The following is a 5,521-nucleotide window of genomic DNA, read 5'->3' as shown; positions in this document are numbered from 1 at the left end:
CCTGCCTGCACCTTCGCTACTGTCAATTTCAAGTCCAGAGCATAAATACACACTGCTTTCAGAGTAAGAGCTGCTCGTGTGTATGAGCCGCAGTGAGCCGTCCACACCCCAGACCCCACCCACCCTGCAGCGGCCTGGAGAGCTGGCCCCAGTCCGACCACTGATCAGACGCTGGAGCAGGAACAGTCTAATGGCCTGGATTAACAATCTTAATGGGATTCAGGTACAAATAAAAACTTGTATTTTTGGATGAAATTGATAGACTTCAGGTCTAGAAGGATTTCCATCTGTATTGAGGAGCTTTTTTTTTTAATCGCCATGCTTTTCCAAGAGCCATTGTGTTCAATACATTCTAGCATCACCTCCCAGAGTGAATATAAAGATATGAAAAACATCAAAACAGAAAACAGGAAATATGCAGGAAGGCAAAGTAGAGCATTTCTCACCATTAACGTTAAACCAGAATTACTGTGAATGTATTTCATAATGTAAACACTGTTTTATTTATTATTTATTTATTTTTGTTGTTGTGGTTTACATATCTGTGGTGAAGTACAGGTTTGAACAAGCAAGAAAAAAGTATTTTTTCTTCCAAACCACGTGCATGACAACATTTTAACACCGTCGCGTCATTACGCATGCACGTGCGCCACAGGACATTTACTTTGAAAGCGATATTTCAGTCGGATCCTTCAGTGTGTGTGTGTGTGTGCGTGCGTCTTGCCGCTAAATCTGAGGCCCGGAGGTGAACGTGCACGTGCACGTGTACACGCACACGCATATCTGTTCTGCAGAGGACCGGCTGTGCACGCTGCATCAGTGCGCCTCGCCGCGACCCTCTGCCGGGGCAGACTGCTGCGCACGGCGGAGCTGCGCGTGAGGACAGAACTTAACGTGAGAATGTCAACCAGTGTTTCCAAAACATCAAGTTTACGCCTGCAATGAGCTGCGCCGAAGATGCTTCTTTTTTTCTTTTCTTTTCTTTAGGCTACGGTGCCTATAAAATTGGATTTATTTCACAGATGAAATAAGATTTCAAGACCAAATTGAATGTTTTAATTCCATGCATAATCTAGTGCTGAAGGGACGGTTCATTAACTCACAGAGAGCAACTGTTGAACTCATCACAAAGCCTCAGATTCAACCTGAGGATCCTCGGGCTCTTCGGGCTTCTTGCGGTTTTGAGAACAAATTCAATGATGAGCCAGAGTTCAGCACATAATCCAATCAGCTGGAAGTCTTAATTTCATGCATAATCTTCTGCATAAAGGACGGTCTCTGGACTGTCAGAGAGTAACTGTTAAAACTCAAATGAGGTCTTCAATGTGATCCTCACACAAGCAAATTATACACTGGACTGAGCCATAATGACAGGATGCAGCTTTTTTTTTTTTTTTTTTTTTTTACATTTTCTATGAGATTGATTGACACTGTGCAAGGAATGTGACATATATACACACACATACAGTAGAGAGCATCAAAAACTGGAAGTAGGTTTTATTTCTGTTCTTTTCTTCTGTTCTTGGACAAAATAAATTTAAATTTGAGTTAACTGCTAATAAGATTTCGGGACCAAATTCAATCAAATTAAAATTTGTATTAAATTTCATCGCCTTGCACTGAAAAGAAAGTCTCAGATTCACCCTGAAATCAGTTCTCAAATCAAGACAGAATTGATTGCCTGTCGTAATTTGTCAGGATGCTGCTTCGAGGCCATCAAACCACATTCCTCCAGTTACAGTGAAGATCAGATAAGACAGATCATCTACCCCTCCGTTAATCAATCCATCGAGGAATTCAGCCACAGCAGACGAAGCAATAACTACCCTGCTGTGAGGGGTGAGGCGGCTGCCCAGACTGACATGCTGTTGGGATATTTTGCATTAGACTGGAGCCAGATCACACCAAATCACTCAGGGCCAAACCCCCACCACAACCGCATGCGTCTCTCCGGACTGGCTGCTGAGCTCAGATGGGAAAGCCCGCAGCAGTGCAAGTCAAAAACCAACATATTCTTTTAGCATCATTTCCATTCAGTCATATGAGGTCTCATTTGATGAATTTTTTTGCTTTTTAAGAAAGGAAATGATCAACAAAAAGTCGAACCAAGACAAATAAGTTGCACACAAAAAACAATTCTTATGAACTCAGAGAACCCAAGCATAGCTAGTCTCAAAGTACTATTTGTGTACCACAGCTATGGACTGAAGCTCGTATTGGAGAACACACATTTATGACATTATTATCATAATGCCAGCAGAACTGCTAAAGATCTGAGATGACAGAAGCTTTAATGTCAACAACAGAGCATTTTAATGGAATTATAAAACCTGCATTAGCGCATCACTGTTGGCTAACCAGAGAACTTGTTTATGAAAAAGTCTTAAAGATGTTCAGATCGTTGAAATGGCTAAATTATTTATTCGGAAGTTTAGGCAGACTTCATTCATATTTCGTAAGTTCTTGATAAATTGATAAATTATGAATACACTCTATAACAACAATAATAAGTTGGTGGGGAAGATTGAGTCAGTCTCAGTGTTCTTCATTAGTAACAGCAATACTATTTAAATGGAATATGCTCATTAAAAAAAAAAAAAAAAAAAAAAACATTTTTAAGATTTGATTGAGAAGTGTCCAGGGACTGAATGTTTCTGATGTTGGGTGGGAGGGAGTCCCAGAGCTGGGGGGCCGATCAGCTGGAGGGTCTGGACCCCATGCTGGCCGTGCTGGCCCTGTTGTGGTTCATTATATTCAGGTTAGTTAAGTAGGTTATTCAGGTTATTTGAGTAGGAAATTGTCAAAAAATACAAAAATGAAAGAGAACTTTTGCACTTTTTTTTCCAAAGACAAGTTACATTCACAGTGTTTGAGTTTGGTCATGGAGTTCACATCAATCGTGTGCAGAAATCCCATTTTTTTTCAGCTTATTTATAGTTTTTTTTTATTTCCAACATATCATAAAATATGTAGGAGTAACGGTAAAACATGGATGGAAAATCCTGCCAAGTATGACAGAGGTGAGTGAAACTGCGAATAAAACAAACAGGATTGAGTTGTCAAAGACATTCATGATATTTTTACAGACTGGCTCAGCTGTGCAACTGAGAGCACATTAAAGTGATGATGAGTGGCTCTTTTTATAAAATACAGCCAGCTCTGCTTTTCTTTTTATGCGTCGCTATTTGCATATTGCCCGTAAAAGCATCTATTTGCCCTGCAAAATTCCTTTTCTAAAAAAGAAAAAGAAAAAAAAGACCGAATGCAACAATAAAAAGCCTTAAAAAGCGGGGGAACAAAAAAAAAAAATCTAAATCTCAGTAAAACTATAAAGATCCTCTCCCACTTGGCCAGCAGTAGTGATTCAGCTGGGTGAAAAAATACTTTGTGCCCACCAGTAAGAGACTCTGTGGTCATTCTGAGATTTATTATGGTGTCCAGCTCTGCCTCTCCATTGTTCTCACTTCAATAAGAGCCAAGCAACGTTTGGTCAACAGCAACAACAAAAGCCTAATAGAAGACTTCCCTTCAGTTCCTTCCCTCAGTTCAGTTAAGTTGTGCAAGATAATGTCCTTCTACTGTCTTTTCAACAACTCCAGAATAGATATTTGAAAAATTGTCACATGAACTGAAGACAAGACTCTTGGGATTTTTCCCCTAGTTTAGTCTTTAGAGTTGTTATGGAGCCATGTGTTGTTATGGTGTTGAATGCTGGCAAATCCAAGCTGATGGTCTTGGTAGCAAAGCACTACCTGTTGACTTTCCAAAAACCACCACAGCTCAAGGGGCAGAAATTGAACCTGTGACCTCATGTATTTGGGGATCACCACTGATAATTGGCTCCTGGTAAGGTCCGTGGCAGGACTTTCAGCTGTGGGTAAAGAGTGGGGGCCGACACAACTGGAGACGTTCCAGAAACCTGAAACTGCCCTGTGCTCTGCCTCTGTACTCGCCTGTTTCATCAGGAGACGCCACAGCTATGGGCTAGAGGGGCGTCTTACTCCAGCAAAACGGAGATCACTGAAGCTGAACCTGCTGTTCCAGGTGCCTGAGCAGGCTCAGACAGAAGCAGAGCGTTTGGCCAGTGTTTGGGCCTGATAGCTTCAGGCTTGTAACTGGTCATAAGTCTCTCGTTCCTCTCGTGAAGCTTATCAGCAGGATTTGATTCAGGTCGCTTTCAATAAGAAAAGGAGTTGAGGGACGTGCAGATCCTGATGCATAATTGCTCGTTTGTTCAACTCCAAGTCTAGTTCAGATGAAAGACCACCTTTTGCTTCTGAAAATAACTAAACTGTTGCTTTTTTCTGCTGTGAAACCCCCCTGGTAGTGACCCGGGTGTGTTATCTGTCACAAATCAAAAAAGACTGACTCCAGTGAGCATGTTTCAGATGCTTCACTCCTTGAACCCTCAGCTATTTTCTTCTTCTTCTTCTTCTTCTTCTTCTTCTTCTTCTTTTTCACTATCATTATTATAATCTTTGCTTGTATCAATATCAACATGTGTAAATATCAACATCCTCAGAATTAGTCAGCAAACAGCTGCAAAACTCTGAGACCAAAACCAGAGGAGGAAGAGAAGAAGTGAAGCAGTGCTTCTAAAATACTCCATGCAAGAATCAATACAAATAATAACATAAATGACAAAATGTGATTGAAACACTTTCAAATTTGGTTCGGAAAATTGTGCAAAGGTCATTCTTGTACAGATAGTCTGAATTCAAAATGCACCGATTGGCTGAACATAAGAACTGTCAATAATGGTTAGCTTCAAAATAGGAGCGAAGAGGTTCCACATTAACCAGACAATCCAAGCAGAAGCCAAACTGTAACAGAAAGTAAGTTGTTGCGCAAACAGCTGTAAAACATTCACTGTCAGAAGACCTGATCATCATTTATAGCTCAAAATACACTGTCAAGTGTTCCACAGTAAGCAAACAAACACTAACAGCATGGTTTCTGGAGGTTTGGGATTAAAAGGACATCCTTTCTCTTGTTTCTAGATAACAGTAACACTTGGAAAACCATCCAAAATACTGAGGCGGGCTGTTCATAATCCAGATTAAAGGTAAAGTGTAAAACATCTCAAGAGGCTGCAGATATTAGCAATTGAACCATACAGCATGGTTCAAAACCTGCAGAAAAAAACTCTTTATTAATCTTTATTTGATCTTAAGCTAGAGTAAAAACATCCATATTCAATCATAAAGTTGATTTGTATTCTCTCTAATGAGTAACATACCAGATGTTCAATCCCACTCAGAAACGTCCAAGTTGCTCTGATACTGGCTGCAGCATGATCACTTTGGATGCGGAAATGTGTTTGGTGTTTATAGCTCAAAACACGAGATCACCGTTATAAACCTGTTGGACGCAACAGTCTGAAGTTTATGCAGTTTATGCTGCAGTAAAAAGAAAAGTTGAGAAAAGCTGCACACAACACAGGTTTTCATCAGGCAGAGAGGCATTCACTCAAACAGGAAACACTGGCATCAATTAACTTACAAAAAGAGTCTGGATTAAT

The sequence above is a fragment of the Salarias fasciatus genome, chromosome 7 (genome assembly GCF_902148845.1).
Source record: "Salarias fasciatus chromosome 7, fSalaFa1.1, whole genome shotgun sequence".
Classification (NCBI taxonomy): Eukaryota; Metazoa; Chordata; class Actinopteri; order Blenniiformes; family Blenniidae; genus Salarias; species Salarias fasciatus.
Note: the sequence above shows the minus strand (reverse complement) of the source record.